The sequence below is a fragment of the Scyliorhinus torazame genome, chromosome 10, assembly GCF_047496885.1.
Source record: "Scyliorhinus torazame isolate Kashiwa2021f chromosome 10, sScyTor2.1, whole genome shotgun sequence".
NCBI lineage: Eukaryota > Metazoa > Chordata > Chondrichthyes > Carcharhiniformes > Scyliorhinidae > Scyliorhinus > Scyliorhinus torazame.
In genome coordinates this window covers 82,903,706-82,925,874 of record NC_092716.1, presented here as the reverse complement: position 1 = coordinate 82,925,874, position 22,169 = coordinate 82,903,706, and the positions used below count along the sequence as shown (strand labels likewise).

The 22,169-nt window shown below is 44.4% G+C and overlaps 1 protein-coding gene across 4 annotated transcripts in view; it reads right to left on the bottom strand.

The window, feature by feature from the left end:
- The window catches only part of ripor1 (RHO family interacting cell polarization regulator 1), a 450,995-nt gene that overhangs the window by 143,913 nt on the left and 284,913 nt on the right, over window positions 1–22,169 (bottom strand). Inside the window, exon 1 of one of the 4 annotated variants that reach the window (XM_072518313.1) lies at window positions 21,257–21,275. The exons of the other annotated variants lie outside the window; for them this stretch is intronic. The gene's annotated coding sequence lies outside the window, so the exon portion shown is untranslated. Of the gene's footprint in view, window positions 1–21,256; window positions 21,276–22,169 lie in introns of those variants that run through there. 4 annotated transcript variants of the gene reach the window in all.

Below are 22,169 nucleotides of genomic sequence, written 5' to 3'. Positions count from 1 at the left end.
TCAGAGGCTTTTCCCCAGGGTAGAGGGGTCAATTACTAGGGGGCATAGGTTTAAGGTGAGAGGGGCAAGGTTTAGAGTAGATGTACGAGGCAAGTTTTTTACGCAGAGGGTAGTGGGTGCCTGGAACTCGCTACCGGAGGAGGTGGTGGAAGTAGGGACGATAGTGGCATTTAAGGGGCATCTTGACAAATACATGAATAGGATGGGAATAGAGGGATACGGACCCAGGAAGTGTAGAAGATCGTAGTTTAGTCGGGCAGCATGGTCGGCACGGGCTTGGAGGGCCGAAGGGCCTGTTCCTGTGCTGTACATTTCTTTGTTCTTTGTTCTTTGAGACAACAATGTGAATTTTACCACTTGACAACCTTCCAAAAGGAGCCTTTCCATCGCTAATTTTGTAATTTAAAATTGTCTTTTAAGAACCAAAAATCTTCATCGCCACTGGGAAGTCTCTCGTCTAAAAAGACCTGGGGCTGGATTCTCAGTTTTTCCCCCGCCGTCGTAAAAACTGTGGACTTTCGTGCCAGAAAAACTGGCGTGAAAGGGCCACAGATTCATAGCCCTGCAGGAGCTAGCAATGAACCATCGTAAAACTAGCAGCTTTTGCTGCAGATATGGGCCCCCGCACTTCCGGGTCAGAGGCCGTGCATGCACACGGCGGCGGCCTCCAGTGGCCACGCAGTGCTCCATGGCAGGCTCAGACCGTGGAGCTGGAGCCGAAACAGTGCCCCCGATCGGCCGTGCGCCCGACCCGAACCGCCCGCCCAAAAGGTGCCTGGTCCCGTATTAGGCTCTCGCCTGCCCTCCGATTGGCCTGCCCCAGACCAGCATTGCTCGTATCCCAACCGACAGGACCATGTTAGATCCATGCCATCGGGACTTCGGCATGTCGGGGGCGGAGAATTTCGGAGCAGGCCTCCAGCAATGGCCACAGGTAGGTGATATGCGGCGCGGCGCACTCTCAGAGTACGGTGCTTTTCAGGGCCTGGGGAATCGGGTCCCGATTCCATGCAGGGGAACGGATTCTCCACCCTGGCGCAGGCCGCGATTTTGGCATCGGGGTGCGGAGAATCCAGCCCGAGATTTTTTGAACTACCTATTAAAGTCTGCCTATTGTCAAATCACATTTTGCTACAACTGTACAGAAGTTCAAGTTAAACCATTTCAGGACTACTGCATACAAGTTTGGGCATCGTGCCTTCAAAAGGATATATTTCCCTTGGAAGGAATATAGTATAGACTCACCAAAACATTATCAGGGCTCCAAGGGTTAAAATGTGAAGAGAGTTTACATTAATCAGGGCTTAGGCCCAGAATATAAAAAGTTGAGAAGTAATTTGATTGAGGCTTTTAGGATTTTGAAAGAAAATTGAGTAGATGGAAACTTTTGGGAGTCTTGAATAAGGGTACATAATCTTAAAATCAAAGCCAGACCATCCAACCAGGGCAGAAAAGTGAGGAAACGCATTTTTGAAAAAAATGTGGGAGACACTGCCACAAAAAGCAATAGATACAAGCTCAATTAATAATTTTAAATCGGAGATGGATAGATTTTTTATCAGCCAAGCTTATTAAGGAATATGATGCCAGGTACCCAGGTGGAGTCAGGATATAGATCAGTCTTGATCGCAGCAGAACAGAATCAAAGGGGCTAAATGACTTGACTCCTAGTCCTAACTTCCAACATCCTGTCCAGACTACCACTGGGGAGTTACCTCCAGTAGTACATGATGGATAAGATTTTAGCATTTGGTGTATAGTGTTGGAGTTTTCATTTTTCACAGACCAGTTGTATAGTTAAACTTAACGCAAATACTGGTGGGCCAGTAGATTTGAATTGACACATAACCCAATGATATTCCAATGCCATCAGGATATAGGTTAGGGGAAACATGGTGAGAAAAGGAATTCACTGTTCCAAGCAGCTATTTTGTGGCTTACACTGGGAAGAACTGGAGGCAGTCACAGCAACCCCTACACACAGCTGGCAAGCAAAACATGAACCATTATACACAAAGCCTTAAAACTATTCAAAGTATTCAACTGGGAATCATCAAAAGGCGACTCATAACTCACTTAAAAAGAATAAATTACATATCGCACAGTCCACCATAAGAATATATAGTCACTGAAGAGTTCACCAGGTTGAAAGATTCTGCACAACCACTCCACAATTGGAAGTTGAAGTAATATTTCTAATCAGGCTGTTAAAGTCTTTTTATTTAACATTTTTAGAAAAATCACATGAACACAAACAAAAGAAGATGAAAGCAACCCATACAACAGGCTTTAGCATAAAACAGTCGTCATCTCAAGAATGGGAATAAATAAGACCAGTTGAATCAGTGACAAAATCCCCAACATATCTTCTTCACAGATAGAGGAACCGTCTGCACCAAAACAGGCTAGAGGCGACATCACAGACCTACATCTTCTCCATAGCTTCAAAACAAAATGACAGAAGGAAGAAAACAATATCCTGAGAATCCCAGAACTAAAGGGGAAATCAACTAACAGCGCAAATTAAACTCTTCTCCATGTGCAGGCCAGAACAGATAGCAAGGAGCAAGCACTCCAAGCCAAACAAATCCCAGTCCTCATTCAGATTACAGTCTGCCTGAAAAAGGAAAGGGCGTGACACAGAAAAAATAGGGAGGAACTCACTGGGGCGACCTTCCTCGAACATAGTGAGGACAGAACCAATCCTGCCAACCCAAACCCGCCACCTGCTCTGGCTGTCTTCCTCCCCAGGATATATTAGGATAAAGATACTTTGGACAAATCATGATGAGCACTCTTCAGCATCTTCCTGGGATTCCAACGATCAAAGCACAAAATCTCATTGCTTCCAACATGCCACCTAACCCAACCCAGGCAGGCTCAGCCATCCGCAATCTCACTCAACCACATCAGGAACAGGACAACCCAACCCTAGGCTTCAGAGACAGGCTTGAGGGACCTACTCCAGCCCCTAATTCGTATGTTCATAAAAATGGGCACTCAAACAATGTAACGATTTGTCTACATAAAGCGGCTACAGTTCAAAAATTATTCATTAGAAACACAGGGCTTTGAGATATCCGAAGAACACAAAGGCCCGACAGAAATGGAAACGGTTCTCTCTCTTTCATAAAGTCTAGCTGTGGATGATTGACATTTCTCATGGTGTGAGGCGGTGTAAAATCAAACTGTTTTACACACAATCAGATCTTTTAAGATTATTTGCACTCATTTCCTGATATCTCAATGGAACTTTAAAAATCCAAAAACTGGGAGTGAACTTGAACTTCTGAGCACACTCCATCTAGTCTGTTCTAATTTCTGTAACGCTTCATGCATCATGTCAAGAGACTCCCTATTCCCAACATGTCAACATGTAGTCTCCCAGCATAGGTTTAAAATAAACATCAGTCAATTGGGGGGAAAATATTTGCAATAGCCTTGTTTCTCCCCCACAATCCCTCTTGCTCTTTCCACTCAATCTTGGATTCCCAATTTTCGTCACGCTATTTAAACAGGGGCAGATTCAGTTCACCCTGTTGGGTGATATTGGTCAAATGTGAGGCTTAGAATTTGACAGCAATACTAGAAGAACCAAGTTGGAATCAAATCTGAAGATGACGAGAATAGGATGAGGAGAGATTTCCTAAACCAATACAAATACCATTTCATTTCATTTTACACAATTTTCACATCGAGGCAAAGGCAAAATACACATCTGTAAAGAGGTAAATGCTTCAGGGCAGGCAGCAGACACAAAAGGCTGGATTCTGCCAAGATGGGACTATGTACACACGCCGGCGTAAAAACGCTAGCGTTTCACTCTGAAGATTCCTATAAAAAAGATCAGCCAATTCATTGACCTGCAGGGGGCTAGCAAGGACGCAGAGTAGCTCACGCTGCTTTATCTGAGGATACAGGCCCCTGCACTTCCAGTTTTGAGTCCACGCATGCCCATGGCAGCGGCCTCGCCAAGCGCCATGGCAGACTCGGACCACGGATGCAGATGAAGAATGTAGACCCCCCCCCCCCCCCCGACCGGGCACGCACCCGAAGATTTGACCGCGCCGATCTGTCCCCCGGCCGCCTATAAGGCCCCCCCCCCCGGTGTCTGATCCCCCCCACCCCCCACCAGGGCAGCCACGGACTAAGTCCACAACCACCACGCAAGCTTCCCGAACGGTGATAGGTGGTTAGAACCACAGCGTTGGGAACTCAGACAGTCAGGAGCGGAGGATTGCTGGGCGGGCCTCTGGCAATGGGTCCCCAGCCGCGCCGAGTACTCCGCGAACACGGCGATTCTCGGGTCCCGGAGAATCGCCAGACCGGTGCCAGGACTGATTTCGGCGTAAAATTGGATTCTCCGCCGTCCACGCCAAATGCGATTTTGACGTGGAGCTGTGGAGAATCCAGCCCAAGGTTTCAGCTTTGGAAGAAAGACCAATTGTCTGCACCGTGGCTATTAGAATGTGCATTATCCACAGAAACTTTTATTTAATTGAAAGTTTGATAAAGACCTGCGATTTTGAAGACATTGAACTAGAGTTAGTTCGTCTATGTTACAGTTGAAAAATTACTCTTTCTATTCTTAAGCTTCATTTGCTCTCAAACGGTTCTCAAGGACTGGATGTCAGAAACTACTCAGAAAACATTAGAGAGCTAATGACTCACCACGGCACAGAAACAGCTGCATTTTGTATCTTTGCCACAGCAGAGTTCTCAGAAAAGACCCCATTACTCATTTTAACCTCATGCTGTACTAAGTCTCACCATTAACAATACAGAGTCAAGTTCTGGAAGACAGCTATTTACTAAACAAAAGAAGCATTTCAAAAAGCCCACACCTTGTTTACTCCATCACGTTGTTGTGTTCTGAAGATTAAATGTTAATGAGGCCACAAGTTTTACAGCTAGCCTTTACTATTCCAAGTATAAGTAGGCATCAAACAGAGACACAGCCTTCTGTATTCAGTCTATGTGTCTGTGAACTTGCAGCTGCTATCAGTAAACACACCCAAATATATCTGCCCCTTCACTATCTCCACTTAGTACACCAAACTATTAACCCCCCCCCCCTCCCTCCTCAATTCTACCACTTTTATCAGTCATAAATCAATTATGTTCCAAATATCTGCGACAGTCAGCAACTGGTACAGGCAACTTCTGGAATACCAGTACCAACTTGTATGTGGAGGTCACGCCCTTCTGTCAATGTTACAATGCATCTGCACATGGCATTTATTTTGGTCTTACAGAATTGTAGAAATGTGAGAAGGCAATGCCCTCAGCCTTCCTAATAGAGCTTTACAAGACACCGTCCAGCACTGAATATTATCAGAGAAAATGTTTGTGAAGAACAGGAGAAAACCACTCAAGGCAGAAACTATCAAAAACAACGTGCCCTGAGTAAACCAGACAGTGAATCTGATTTGTGCAAGGTTTGAATGCATAAAAGCTGCAGAAAATCTTGACATATTAATCCAATAGGAAAAAAATTGCCCATTCTTAACCTTCCCTCTTCAGGGTAATGAGTATTTATAGTGAAATAATCCATCCTGCCACAGAGAGACCGGGTTCTTGCAAACATCCCACTGCAGCCCTCGGGGTTAACAAACAGCTTTCACCAAATAAATTCCTTAGAGGAAACATCTTGGGAGGAGGTCACAAGGGTCGCATATGTGGGAACTGACCCATGACAATTTATATACATGTATATATTTTTTTAAAGACCGGCATATAAAACTTATTTTTCCGACTGGGCAGGGGCAAAGAAGCGACATTTGGCTTCAGTATCGCTGGATTAGACTGGAACAATTAAATTGCAAAGTTAGCCAAGACGCTGCCATCTGATTCCGAACCCAATTGATAGCCTGACACCATTCACGGTCATGCACATGTGCAAACTTTCTGCTGCTGAAAGGTTAACATCCTCTTTGAATGGGATGAAACCGCAGAAGGAAACTCAATGACAAATCATTTTATAGGATGTGGATGTCACCGACAAAGCCAGTATTTATTGCTCATCCCTAGCTGCCCTTGAACAGAATTGGCTTGATAGGGCAGAAGATTCGTCCATATCACGGCGGATCTGGGGTCACATACAGGCCGGACCAGGTAGGAATGGCAGATTACATTCCCGGAAGGATGAACCAGATGGGTTTTCCAGACAATCGACCATGCTGGTCACCATCACTGGGACTAGCTTTCAATTCCTGACTTTAATGAATTGAATTTAAATTCCACCAGCTGCCTTGGTGGGATTTGAACCCATAATCCCAGATCATTAACCTGGTCCTCTATTAGTACAGGGACATTACCACCTTAGCACCATCTCCCCCAAATTGTGCTCCCTCCATTACTTCTTCCAAGTCAAATATCTTACATTTGTCTACTTAGTATTTTATCTAGCATAGTCGTATTCATCTAAAAATTTCACCTCGATCCTTCTATAATTTCTGTGATTGCAATTAATCAACAACTTGTATTTATATAGCACATTTAATGTAATACAAGATTGGGACTTCAGCAATCGAAGACACAGCCACTGACAGTGGAATGATGAAAATCAGGAATGCTGAAGAGGCCAGAATTAGAGGAATCCAGATATCTTGGAGGGTTATGGGGCTGGACAGATTACAGATATAGGGAGGTTGAGGCCATGGAGGGTATTGAAAACTGGATGATAATTTCACAATTAAGGCATTGCTTGCTGGCAGCCGATGTAGGCTAACATGCAGAGGGATGATAGCGGAAATAGGACTGGCTGTGAGCTAAGACATGGGCATCAGAGTTTTTGGATTACCTCAAGATGACTAAGGGCAGAATTCAGGAGAGCAGAATAGTCAAGACTAGAGGTAATGAAGGCATGAATGAGAGTTTCAGCGGCAGTAGAGCTGAAACAGGGGCAAAGTTACAGGAGATGGAAATAGATGATTTTAGTGGTGCAAATATGAGAACAGAAACTCATATTGGGATCAAACGTAACATCAAGATTTCAAACAGACTGGTTCAATCTCAGGCTGTTGCCAAAGGGAGGGTGCAGTTGGGAGCTAGGCAATCGAGTTTGAAGTGCGGACCAAGGTGGCTTCAGTCTTCCCAATATTTTATTGGAGGAAACGTCTGCTCTCTGGTACGGAATGTTGGATAAGTAGCAACAATGGACGAGGTGAGAGAGGTTGCCATATATGCAAATTACGACCCCCTTTCCCATCCCTTCCAGATCACCCCTTTATCCCGATCTTCCACACTGAACTGACCATCCTACCCTTTGTTCTTTCACAAGGAAGTGCTGAGGGTTTTGGCCAAGGTTGGTATCATGACCAGTACAGGCTTGGAGGGCCGAAGGGCCTGCTCCTGTACTGTATTGTTCTTTGACCTCCTGTGTGATGCCACCAAACACATCTCTCCCTTCCCTTCCAGAGGAACTGTTTCCTTCCTGACACCTGATCAACTCCCCAGTTACCCCCAACACCCTCCGATGCCCTCTTATGCAAGTTTTGGAGATACAATATCTGCTCTTTCACCTCCTTCCTACCCTTCATCCAGAGCCCAAACACTCCTTCGAGGCATAAAAGCAATTTATTTGTACTTCTTCCATGACCACTCATTTACCTATAATTTTGCTGGCAGTGTTGGCTGACCTGTGAAAAATTAATTCAATTGTAACTGATAATGAAACTACTTTCAGAAAATGGGGACTGCAGAGATGTACCAGTGGTTGATTCGGTTGCCAACCCTGGCATTATGCTGAATTGTGTATTGAAGTTCAATGGTAGTACTGCTTTGGGACTATTCCTATCACAGGAAGCTATTAGGACAGTCTTTATCTCTGTAGTTCTTGGGAGGGGGAGGCGGGGGTCTCACATTTCCCTTGGCTCTGCACTTTCTTCAAAATATTTTACAAAAAATGTATTCTCAGGACGTGTCAGGCAAGGTTAGCATTTACTGCCTATCCTTATTGCCCTCAAGAAGGCGGCAGTGAGCCATCTCCTTGAATCTTTGCAGTCCATGTGCAGTACTGTTAGGTAAGGAGTTCCAGAATTTTAGCCCAGAGAAGAAGAGAGGGTGATATATTTCCAAGCCAGGGTGGTTAAGTCTCTAACTTCTTCCAGTTCTGATGAAAGGCCGTCGACCTGTAACATTAACTCTGCTTATCTTGCTCCACAGATACTGAATGACTTGTGTTTCTCGCACATATTCTGCTCTTGTTTTAGATCAAGACTAATGTGGACCCACAGCACCATTCCTAAAACTGTTCTCCCATTCAGTACTTCCCCAAGGCCAGACATCAGTCCCGCAAAAAGTATTTGCTACTTCCTCTGAACCAATTATGAACCCGAAACTAGGTTTTATACTCGATACGCATTCCCTTAAACTTGTGCAGCAAACCTTTATAGGTTTAATCATTGCAATAATAATAATCTTTTATTAGTGTCACAAGTAAGCTTACATTAACACTGCAATTAAGTGGCTGTGAAAATATCCTAGTCGCCACACTCCGGCACCCGTTCAGGTACAGAGAGGGAGAATTTACAATGTCCAATTCGCCTAACAACACGTCTTTTGGAACTTGTGGGGGAAAACCAGTGCGCCAGGAGGAAACCCACGCAGACACGGGAGAACGTGCAGACTCCGCACAAACAGTGACCCATGCCGGGAATCGAACCCAGGTCGCAGGAACTGTGAAGCAACAGTGCTAACCAGTGGGCTACCGTGGTGTTGAGACTGAATTTAAAACAAGTAGTAATGCTGAAATTGTTGACTCCCTTTTCAAGGTTATTTATGTACAGGTAAATCTTCTCGCTTGCTCATGCTCTTGATTAAGTAAATGAACATCTAATCATTTGCGGTAATGCACGCAAACTCAGTGTACGAGGTAAAAGCAAGCAACTATAATAGCAGGTTTGAATAAAATGATCCTTGGGAGTTATAAAACTTGCGTTCTGGTTTGCCCACAGTGAAAGCAACCTATCATTAACCTTTGCTCAATACTATACGCATGTTAAAAGTCCATTGCAACAAATGGGTTTTGTAACAATGCTCAATTTAAATAACAAAACTGGACACTCAATAGTCAGCTGTACAAGCAAGATAAATTTCACCACAACAACGACTGAATTCACTGCAGAAAGACAAATCATCTCGGAGTGGTCATATTTTTTTAAAGCACACCATCCCAAACCTTGGATAACCCATCACATGCCAGTGACTAGATATAGCCTGAACCAGCCCAACCTAATCAAATTCCCTTGGCAAGATGAATAAGTACTCGGAATAATCAATAAAACATCAACAGAATGGGATTCCTTTGTAAACTGGCTAATAATGGACTTCCTTCATGCCAACGTGCTCATGAAGTTATTTTTCATACCAAACCTCATTCAGCAACACAATATGCACAATGTAAATATTTTACTCAGGAACCCCATTTGTTGTAGCAAACAGAAAAGGCATTCATCGCAAGCCATAGGCAAGTAAATGGCATAGGAAACCAGGACTTGTGTGAAAAGAAGTTCTGATCAGCTGATACGTACAAAATGTGGTACAAAGACAGGATTTGAAATACAGAGCAACAAAGAACAAATCAATTTGCATTGTTGCTACTTTTTCTCACATTAATTATTGTGTTGGGCATGATGGGAAGGTATTCTCCTGATATCAAATCCCTCAAGTCGTGTCTTCTTCTGCATGCAGGGGAAGGATATGTGGGGAGAATGTCAGAGGCGAGAAAGAGAATGTTGGAGTGAAAAGTCAACTTGGGCCTGCTTTTGTGCATTCCTGTTGGGTCAGTTATGAATGGGAATGGCAGATCTGAGGAACAAGCCACCTGCCCCTCTCTTCAGCTGGAGAATGATACATAGTCTTTAAATCAAAAACATGCATTTATAAATTTTGAAGGAAGACATACAATTCTTCAACGCCAGATAGAAGGCACAACATACACAGTGTAATACATTATCAGCAGCACTGTAGTCCCAGTTACTGGAGCATTCTATTTTCTTGGCCGCAGGAAAACACTGCCATTGTAAAAATACTGCAGCTGTGCCAGTATGCACAAGACTGAAGAAAGCACTCTGATCCCATGCAGGCTGCACAATATTTAAATTGGCCCAAATCAATAAAGAAAGTGATTCAATGACCCTTCTGTAAAGTAACTTTGGTTAATTGAAAATAAAAGCCTCATTTAGTAGATGCAGCAGCCATCATTGTGCAAGGGAATCAAGTACGCATATTGCCACCAACTCCACCCCCCTCCCTGCAAGATATCAGACTGTCCCAATGGCTTTCTGTGATAGGGATAGTCCCAGAGCAGTAGTACCATTGAACCACAATTCACAATGCCTGGATTGCCAACAGGGCCATCCCCTCGTGCATCTCTGTGGTCTATAGATTATCAGTGGCAATTTATTTAATTTTGTGCATTTTAGCAAACAGAATTATGGGCGCAATTTCATGAAAATGAAAGAGTCCCGTTTAGCGGGGTGTTTGCCGGTGCTTGCAGTGCCAAGAACGACCCCGCTATTAAACGGGACTTCCTTGGCAAGGAACACTTCGCCAAGCCCACACTCAGGCTCATTTCCTGCTTGAATAAGCTCAGCTTGACAGTGCAAGGGCCCCGATCTCTGCCCCCCCCCCCCCCCCCCCCCCAACGCACTAATCTGGGAGTCTTTAAGACACCCTGCCCACACCCCACCTCATAATGGCAGGACAGCCCCCGTGTCCAATCCCCGGCATGGACAAAATACCACCTGGGCACCGCCAACCTGGCACCCTGGCAATGCCCCTGCCAACACCACCTGGGCAGTGCCAGGGTGCCCAGGTGGCATTGGGAGTGCCAGGTTGGGCCTATACCCATTATGGGCAGTTGGTGAGAGGAAAGAAGTACAGTTTGCCTGTCTCGCTCATGTCAGTAACAACGGTCACTTCCTGCAATTTGGAGTTCAGAAGAATGACAGGGTAGATGTTTCCCCTCATGGGGGAATCTGGAACCGAGGGGCACAATTTAAAAAATAAGGGGTCTCCCATTTAAGGTGGAAATGAGGAGGAGCTTCTTCACTCAAGAGGGGCACTTGTCTTTCGATTTCTCGTCCCCAGTGAGCAGTGGAAGCTGGATTATTGAATATATTCAAGGCTGAGTTAGACAGATTTTAGATCGACAGGCAAGTGGAGTTAAGGCCACAATCAGATCACCCATGATCTTATGGAATAGCAGAGCAGGCAAAGTGAACCGAATGACTTACTCATGATCCTCTTATGACCATATGAAGTGAAATAATACCTTTAATAAAATGGGCTAATCGTCCCAAACAGCAATCTTTTAGGAAGATAGATTGGCATTTATATCGCACCTTTCAGTTTTACAAAAAGATAAACCCTCTGTTAGGGGTGATGGCGGGACCTTCGAATCAAACTGCTGTAGCCAGTTCCATCCAGCTGAGTAGGTTTGTAGCTTTCCAAAGATTGTACAAATATTTACATTTTCCAAAACTAATTTCTTTTCACAGATGCAGCAATAGGTCATCACACTGTTGCTAATATTATTGTAACTCTGCTTTTTCTTTAAATAAAAGATATTTATTGGTGTCATAATTCAGTAACACTTACTGGCCTTGTTCCCAGTCTCTCATGGCCAGTTACAGGAGTTTTCCCATTTTGTCCCACAGGGTAATCTGGTGGTATCCATCTGTCCAGAATCGCTTTGGCTATTTTCCATTGGCCCTCTTTTGGGTGGTATGCTAATATATGACAAGTATTCCACCTCAATGCATTCATTAGGAGGTCACCATTGTGGTTGCATGTGTTGTTAATCTAATGCACAAAAAGATAGCAAAAAATGCTGGTTTGTAAGGGCATGGCTATGGAGAAAGCAAAGACTCCATCTGTTTAATGCTCTCTTACCAAGTGTTGCATTCTCGCTCTGCTTTGGAATGACTGCATCAGACAACGTTTCCATTCCACTTTGTGGGATGGAAAATTGTTTCCTGATCTTGCTACTAAGTGGATAGCTACAGAACTTTTTTTAAGTTTCTGTGCAGATTATTTTTCCTCCTTTCTTTGCTGTACCTGCAGTCTTAATGAAGGAAGGGTTGGTATCGCTGTGTTGTGTGCCAGTTTGATGGTTTGGATATATTTCTTAATAAACGTGTTTTTTTATTTTGAAAGAAAATCAAACTGTTCTGCTTGTAAATGTTTGTATTGCCCAGTGTGCCCCAATTTGGAAAGATTGTTCTGTTAAACAGCTCGAATGGTATGGCAATGATTCAGGTTTGTAAGCATTCTCATTGTGTTTGACAGCAAGAACCCCTTTTGGTTTGCACGAAGAGCAGCAATTTGCCTGCAATGCAGTTCCTGTGCTCCAAAGTTAGGTCAGATTCTAAGAAGCTAATGCACAAGTCAGTGGTCAGCATTTTTTCTTTTATAAATTCAGAGTACCCATTCAATTTTTTTCCAATTAAGGGGCAATTTAGCATGGCCAATCCACCTAGCCTGCACATCTTTGGGTTGTGGGGGCGAAACCCACGCAAACAGGGGGAGAATGTGCAAACACCACACGGACAGTGACTCAGAGCCAGGATCGAAACTGGGTCCTCGGCGCCGTGAGGCAACAGGGCTAACCCACTGCGCCACCATGCTGCCCCGTGGTCAGCATTTATGCGGTTAGATCAGTTTCCTTTAGCTCAGTGGTAGAATTCTGGATGGGTGAAAAGCTAGGCATGATATATTTTGTTTCTCATTGTTCCAGACTTCTGGCCAGCTCCTACTGGAACTTACTGATAGAGGTGTCAACTGTGGTTCAACATTAGTCTCATTTTACAACACACAGTCTAAGATGACACAAGTGGAGCACTGAGGGAGTGCTGCACCAGAATTGACGTCCTTTGGATGAGATCATCATAGAATTTACAGTGCAGAAGGAGGCCACTCAGCCAATCGAGTCTGCACCGGCTCTTGGAAAGAGCACCTCATCCAACCCCACACCTCCACCCTATCCCCATAACGCAGTAACCCCACCCAACACTAAGGGAAATTTTGGACACTAAGGGCAATTTAGCATGGCCAATCCACCTAACCTGCATATCTTTGGACTGTGGGGGGAAAAACGGAGCACCCAGAGGAAACCCACGCAGACACAGGGAGAACATGCAGACTCCGCACAGACAGTGACCCAGCGGGGAATCGAACCTGGACCCTGGTGCTGTGAAGCAGCAGTGCTAACCACTGTGCTACCGTGCTACCTATGTTAAAACAATGTTAATTGTTAAAATTATGTTAAAACAAGCGAGATGTTAAAACAAGACCCCACCTGCCCTCTCAGGTAGGTGTAAAAAGATCGCATCCCAATTGCAGGGATGTGCTGTCTGGTGTCCTGGCCAATAGTTCACTTCGCAACTAGTATCACTAAAAAAATTGATTCGCTGATCATTGTAACATTGCTGTCTGTTGGGGCTTGCTGTAAAGCAATTGGTTTCCTGAACTACAATAATGACTCTACTTCATAAAGTACTTCTTTTCTTTCTGGTTCAAACTCAAGAGTGGTAGCACATCAGCCAATCAGCATTCAGGCCATCGCACTTCACTGTGGTCCTTAGCACTGACAAAACAGGAGACACACAGCACAGCAACTGAAGCACGCAAGTTCAGACCACAGAGCAGTAGGTTATGGCCCTGTACACAAAGCTCCCACACATGGGAACATTTTCGCGAGTATACAACTGCACACATTGGGATTGAGGAACTGGATTTAGGAACGTAAATGTACAGGGCGGGATTCTCCGACCCCCCTCGCCAGGTCGGAGAATGGCCGGGGGTCGGCGTGAATCCCGCCCCTGCCGGCTGCCGAATTCTTCGGCGCCGGGGATTTGGCGGAGGCGGGAATCGCGCATTGCTGGTCGGCGGCCGCTGACAGCACCCCCCCCCCCTCCCCTGGCGATTCTCCGGCCCGCGACGGGCCGAGTGGCCGCCCGTTTTCAGCTGGTCCCGCCGGCATAAATTGGAATAGGCCCTTATCGGCGGGACCTGACGGCGCAGGCGGCCTCCGGGGATCTCGGGGGGATCTGGCCCCGGGAGGTGCCCCCACGGTGGCCAGGCACGCGATCGGACCTGTGCGTGGGGGCACTCTATTCCTCCGCATCGGCCGCTGTGGTCCTCCGCGATGGCCGATGCGGGGACGAACCCTCCCGAGCATGCGCGGGGATGACGCCAGCACATGCTCGTGCTCCCGTGCATGCGCCAACTCGTGCCGGCCGGCGGAGGCCCTTCGGTGCCGGTGGGCGTGGCGCTAAGCCCCTTCCCCGCCGGCCGGCGGGGCGCAAACCACTCCGGGGCGGGCCTTGCCCCTGAAGGTGCGGAGGATTCTGCACCTTTGGGGGCGGCCCGATGCCGGAGTGGTTCATGCAACTCCTTCCCGCCGGAGTTTCCCGCCCGCCGATTACGGCAGAATCCCACCCAGAGAGTCTGCACACAATCCTCTCACGACAGAAATACAAAAATGCAGAAGTGTCACTATCAGCTTTCTTGGCTGGAGATGATAACCTGATACAGGAGAAGCTCAGGAAAAAGGGATGCTGAAAGCCACTGCACAACATCAACACCGAATGCCTTCTTTGGAAGACAGCTTCTGACCAAGAAGGAACAAAACAAAAGGTCGACCTCCCACAACGCAGATTGCACTCTCGAGTTCACATCTAACGAAGGCTACATTACCATGTTTAGATGCTAGAACAGTGAGTAAAATATTAAATCCCAAATTCTTCACAGATCAACCTTTTTCCTCCAGACACCAATTATTTCCAGCTTCAGTTAAATCCCGAGCAATTCCTTTGTTTTGCTTCCACCGGGGATTTGATATTCTATTGAAAGGGTCATTGGTGGGAGGGATGCAGGAAGGGGAAAGGGTTGGGCAACTCAAAGAATAGGTGGAAGGCATCCATTTTCTCCCAGAAGCAGGGTTATGCAAGTCTGGTATTTATAACCTGCGATTCATGGGTTATTCCAACAAATTAATACAAACTCACAACAGGGTGATGTGCTGAGATAACCGCTCTTTGCCATACACTCAACATGGTGATGACGCATTTAATTTTAACACTCATTTGTAATTTAACAGAAATGTGGAAAGTTACGGATTAGAGTCGGCATTCTTTAGTTCTCGGGCAGCGCGGTGGCACAGTGGTTAGCACTGCTGCCTCACGGCACTGAGGACCCGGGTCACTAGTCGTGTGGAGTTTGCACATTCTCCCAGTGTCTGCGTGGGTCTCACCCCCACAACCCAAAGATATTAAGGTGGGTGGATCGGCCATGCTAAATTGCCCCTTAGCACTTTAAATTTATAAAAAAAAGAAAAAGCATTCTTTAGCTCTCTAATGGTACCTCAGCTCTCAGTGAAGTCAATCAGTGAGCATCTTTCAACACAAGCCAGTCTTTCTGAATGGCTTATGTTGACCTTTGCCCTGCGGCCAAGGGTTTACAATTGACACAGCAGTACAGACTATAGACCTCGGGGAGTATATGTGAGCCAATCACTCACCCTCGCAAAGGGCATGACATACAATAATAACAGCCTCGAGGATTAGAAAGATTAAACAGCAGACGAATGAAAAGGGACACAGAATTCTGAAAACTTGGTGTGAAGTCTGAGCCAATGTTAGCTCTCACAATGAACTCACAAAGTATTCATGCTGAATTTCAGCTGTTCTTCAGCAACATATTTTGTGATTTTACTCAGAACAAGCTAGTCAATTCATTTGCTCTAAAAGAGCAGGAATTGAGGTAGTGTTGAATGATGCCTGGGGTAAGAGGAGGTTCAAAATGCTGAATGTGTCTACATGTTGAGGGGCACGCGACTAACAGGTCGAGCAAACAAAATTCACATAGGGCAGCACGGTGGCGCAGTGGGTTAGCCCTGCTCCCTCACGGCACCAAGGTTCCAGATTCGATCCCGGCTCTGGGTCACTGTCCGTGTGGAGTTTGCACAATCTCCCCGTGTATGCGTGGGTTTCGCCCCCACAATCCAAAGGTGTGCGGGCTAGGTGGATTGGCCACGCTAAATTGCCCCTTAAATTGGAATAAAACAAATTGGGTACTCTAAATTTGTTTTTGAAAAGGAAAAAAAAAGAAAAATTAATGTACCAGACCTGGACACATCAAGGAAGAAAGCAAAAACTGCAATTACCCTGCAGGGTTTTCACCACACATCCAGGAAAAAGGGTGCAGGGTATCTAGATGCATCATATGGGGAGGAGACTTTTGATTCTTTGGGAACATATCTCACTGTATCAATTTCAGATGTCAGCCACGCCTCAGCTGGTTTATCCCCCCCCCCTCCTCCTTATACATCTGGGTCAGAAGGTTTCAGGTTCAAGTCCCACACCATCAAGTCTGACAGGGACACTTAATTGGGGCCTCTTTTCCCCTCTCAAGTCAATATTTTTTTTAATGGCCATGGTAATATTCAAAGAGAAGTTGGGGGCGGGGGGGGGTGGTTCAACATTTATTCCTCAACCAACATCACAAACAGATGATCTGATCTTTACCACATTGCTGCTTATGGGATCTTGCTATTCCTAAATTGGCTCCCATGTTTCCTATATTACAACAGTGATCACACTTTGAAAATACCTTCACTGTCTGCAAAGTGTTTCATGAAATTCTTGGGTCATGAAAGATGCTATGTAAATACAAAACTTTTGTTTTCCTCTTAGTTTCCAAGAAGACTCTTTAGAACAGCCGCAACCCATTTTTACAAAAAAAAACAAAATGAACTAAATCAAAGCCAACCTAGACCAGTTGAATTTCAACATTTGAAGCGTGAAGCAGAGAAATGAAATTCAAACAGGGCTAAGTAATTCAGAGTTTTGATTCAGCCAGTAACCATTCCCACAGAAACTCCATTTGGTCAATACTCCATTACAATGCTTCACTCAGTCAATCTGTTGAGCTGGTCAATAGAAGTGACAAAGGTAGAGTAGCACGGTGACGCAGTGGGTTAGCCCTGCTGCCTCATGGCGCCGAGGTCCCAGGTTCGATCCCGGCTCTGGGTCACTGTCCGTGTGGAGTTTGCACATTCTCCCCGTGTTTGCATGTGTTTCATCCCACAACCCAAAAATGTGCAGGCTAGGTGGATTGGCCATGCTAAATTGCCCCTTAATTGTAAAAAATGAATTGGGTATTCTAAATTTATAAAAAAAGAGAAGTGACAAAGGTAGCAAATTGTGTGGTCATTTTGGGCCTATCTTTGAGCAAACTGCATGTTTCAGTACAATCCCAATCCAATCTGGATTATTCCACCTCTCCTATCGCTCTAGTGAGAACATACACCTTGCTGAATAAAGACACTCTCCACCAGGGTAGGATACTGATTTTGACTCAATGTTCTGCACGACATTAATGCTAAATGCAATGAACAGTGAGAGCCAGTACAGCAGTAACCTATATAAAAGCTAAATGGTTAGAATTCTTCTTCCATAAAAGGAATTGCACAGGACATATTTACCCAATCGAATAGATAGCAGCACCACAAGTCTAAGTCACAAACAACTGCACACATCTCCGAATATAAATTGGGGCAGCTTCAACAACAGGGACGGCACACTGGTTAGCACTGCTGCCTCACTGCGCCAGGGACACAGGATCAATTGTAGCCTCGGGTGACTGCGTGTGTGGACTTAATACATTCTCCCCATGTGTGCGTTAGTTTTCTCAAGGTGTTCTGGTTTCCTCCCACAGTCCAAAGATGTACATGTTAAGTGGATGGGCCATGATAAAATTGCACCTTAGTGTGTCCAGGAATGTGCAGGTTAGGTGGGGTTACAGGGATAGGGCGGGGAAATGGGCGTAAGTAGGGTGCTCTTTCAGAGGGTCGGGTGCAGACTCATAGGCCGAATGGCCTCCTTCTGCACTGTAGGGATTCAAGGATAATGACTGCCAGCGGATACAATTCAGTCACTTGAAAGTCGATGGACAATGTATACGAAAATCCCAAAGCAATTATAAACTATTTAAATTTCAGCATTCACAAGACAGTCACAGGAAAAGCATACTAATCTCTTAAAAACATCGCCTACCACTCCCTCAACAAACAAGATACTTGGCAGTTGCCTGGTAGCTGTGGCTATTCATGACCTAATCTAGATAGTAAAGCAGTGAGTATAAATCTATATATACATACACACTAAGCATGCATCTTTATACCCAGTATTACATACACAAAACATTTTTCAAGTAATATATATATATATATATATTGCTAGGATACTAAATAAGTCAATTTTTCCATGCTCCAAACTCATATTAAGTCTGCGCTTACAGAATGTAAGAAGTGCACTCATGAAGTAATACCCAACCTCTTGCCCAGCAACCTAATTAAACCCACCAGTTCTCCAATATTTCCTACAGTTACCCACCCCTGTTTAGGGTTAGTCACGAGTAAACAGAGGTGGTACAATAGTGGCAGCCCGGACAGTTTTCAGTGGGGTCTGATGCACAAAAGGCCCATTTCTTGGGTATAAATTTGCACCTAATTAACTGCCAAAGTTGGTTTTCTGACAACTCAGATATACTTTATAAATGGGTGTCCCCATCACAGAATTGAATGTTGTAATGATGTTTGAAAAAGTCTCAAGTAGATTCCATTGCAAAAGTATTGCATAATGTAACTGAGTCTTAAACCTGGCAATAAAGGGTAATTGTGAAGCTTTACTATGTATTATACATGAGCCATCAATGGTACATTTTGGGGATTCTGGTGTCTGCATCCAAAAGTGTGGCCGCTGATTATAGAGTTACTGGATACAAATACCTTCAAGACACTGGGAAACGTAGCCTCCCACTTGTCAGTGGTAGCATCCTGGAAGTTAGCAAGTATGGGTCAAGTCACACTTCAGCAATCTGTACATATAATCTAGGTTGAACTTGACAGAGAGTGCTGCACTGTCAGAGGCGCTGACTTCTGGATGAGGTATTAAACCAATGTCCCTTCTGTGCTCTTGGATGGATGCAAGATATCTGAAGAGGAGTGGGAAATTCATCCAGCATCCTACCAACATTTACTCCTCAATGAACATTATTAAAAACAATAATTATTTTTGACAACAATCACATCATATTTTTGTGGGACCTGGCTGGAATTGGTTTAAATGTTTATCTGTTACACCAGTGGCTACTCTCAAAAATATGTTATTGGCTACAAATAACTTTTGAGACATTCCAAAGTGGTGAAAGATGCTTTATAAAGTCAAGCTCTTTACCCCACATGTCCTTACAATTCCAAGATGATACATGTTGACTGTATTATACGATTCATTTTGCGATAGTTTGTGACAGAACCATATCAAACCCTACAAGTTCCACTGTATATTTTTGAAATGAAATGAAATGAACTGGGTGTGCTCGTACATGAAACACAGTTAACATCTGGATACAGCAAGTAACTAGGAAGTAACTTATTTGTATCCAGTAACTCTATAATCAGCGGCCACACTTTTGGATGCAGACACCAGAATCCCCAAAATGTACCATTGATGGCTCATGTATAATACATAGTAAAGCTTCACAATTACCCTTTATTGCCAGGTTTAAGACTCAGTTACATTATGCAATACTTTTGCAATGGAATCTACTTGAGACTTTTTCAAACATCATAGAACACTTTTAAGCATTCCCAAAGGGTGCTCCTGGTTAGCCCTGATCTCCAGTATTGTCTCTCCTGGTAGCAGACACAAGATCTTCCTGCAGCATCCATGTCTCCATTATCTCGGGACTTTGTTATTCTGATCTGCTCCAGGATGGCCTCCCACATTTTGCCCCTTGTCATCTTGCAGTCATCCAAACTCCTAGCTCACACCAAATCTTGTTCATCTATCAGCTATGTGCTTGCCCACCTACATTGGCATTCTTTAAGCAGCACCTGAATTTTAAACTTCTTATCCTGGACTTCAAATAGCCCTATAGTTTCACCCCTCCCATCTTTGCAAACTGCTCCTGCCCCACAACCCTCAGAGGTATGTGTGCCCTTCTAATTCTGGCATCTTGAACATCCCCTATTTTAATTGCCCCACCACGGGTAGTCATTCTTCCAAGGAGGTGTAGGCCATATAGTCCCACGGGCCTGCCCAGCCATTCAATAAGATCATGGTCGATCCGATCTTGGTTTCAATTCCACCTTTCTGCCTATTCCCCATAAACCTCGACTCCCCATAGTTCAAGAATTGGCCTGTCTCAGCTTTGAATATATTCAATGATTCAGCCTCCAGTGTGCTCTGGGATAGTGAATTCCAAAGATTTCCTCGTCTCTATCTTAAAAAGGGTTGATCCTTTATTCTGAAACTATGTCCCCAATTTCTAGATTCCCCCAAAAAAGGAAACATCCTCTCAGCATTTACCATGCCAAGTCCCCTCAGAATCTCTCATTCTTTTAAGTTCCATTGATTTCAGGCCCAATCTGCTCAACGTTTCCTCACAAGATAGCCCCTTCATCCTGAAGCCAACCTAATGAACGCTCTCTTAATTGTCTCCAATGCATGTTTCTTTCTCAAGTAGGAGACCAAAAATGCGCACAGCATTCTAGGTGTGATCTCACCAATGTCCTTCCCTACTTTTATATTCCATCCTCCTTGAAGTCAGGGCAAACTTTCCGTTTGCCTTCCTAGTTACTTGCTGTATCCAGATGTTAACTGTGTTTCATGTACGAGTACATCCAGATTCCTTTGTACTGCAGCAGTCTCTAATCTCTCTCCATTTAAATATTTTGCTTCCTACCAACTTGGACAACCTCGCATTTACCCCACATGATATTCCATTTGCCAAATTTCTGACCACTTACATAACCTTGTCGCTTTGCAGTGTCCTTATGTCTACTTCACAACTTGCTTTCCCACCCATCTGCAAATTTTGTAACAATTCATTTGGTTTCTTCCTAATATAGATTGTTAGTTCAGACACTCCTTGTGGCACTCCACCAGTAACAGTTTGCCAACCTGAAAATGAAGCATTTATTCTGTTTCCTGTTAGTCAACTAATCCATTATCAGTGCAATTATGTCATCCACAACATAATGGGCTCTTATCTTTTATCTGGCACCTTATTGAATGCCTTTTGGAAATCAAACTAAACAGCTACTGGTTCTTCTTCATCCAATCTGTTCACTACATTCACAAAAAAAAATCTTAATAAATTCATCAAACATGATTTCCTTTCACAAAACCATCTTGGACTCTGCTTGATTGTATTATAATTTACCAAATGTCCAGTTACAACCTACTTTATGATGGATTCTTGCATTTTCCCCAATGACGGATATTCAGGTAACTCTGGCTGATACTTTTCTGTTTTCTGTCTCTCTCTCCTTTTTGTTTGAACAGGGACATTACCGTTGCAGTTTCTTCATCCACTGGGACATTTCCAGAATCTAGGGAACTTCGGAAGATTACCAAAGTTAATCAATGCATCCACTACCTCTGAAAGCACTTATTTTAAGAACTTATGATGCAGGCTATTGCCAGCCCTTATTTAGTCCTTTCAGTCTACCAAAGACTTTTTCTCCAAGCTCTTCTTTCCCTACATCTTTGACCAAGGTTTTGGTCATCTGGTCTAAGATCTCATGTGGCTTGGTGTCAAATTGTGAGTCTTAATACTCCTGTAAAGTACCTTGGAACATTTCAGGAGGTTAAAAATGATATAATCATAGAAGTTTATTCACCCAAAACTACATTATATTCATAAAATTTCTGATAAAAAAGACATATTGTAAAACACTTCAAATTGAGTGAACTTTTCTCCAGACACTCGGAGGTGCCTCAATATAATTTCAATATTCTTGACATTTGCAATGTACATTCCATGTCAGGCATAATTCGGCAGGGGTTCTACAGTTTCCAGTCCCTCAGTGCACTGTGGCTGAAAGGCCTTAGACAGTGGCCTTTGCCTATTGCGCTATAAGCACAAAGGCTGCTGCAGCATGCCTGCAACCTACCCCAGTTCTGTTGTCATCCTGCATAAGCAATGGTAATGCTGCATGAGCAATGGATGATGAGGTTAATGTTGGAGCAGCTTTCGGTCACTGTGCAAATACCTAGTTGACACATCTCAGATGTCAGTGCTTGAAAGTTGCTGGGCAGGTCATATTCAACTAAGGATGTCTAGTGCTCATGGATTGCTCATCTCCCCAATTAGGG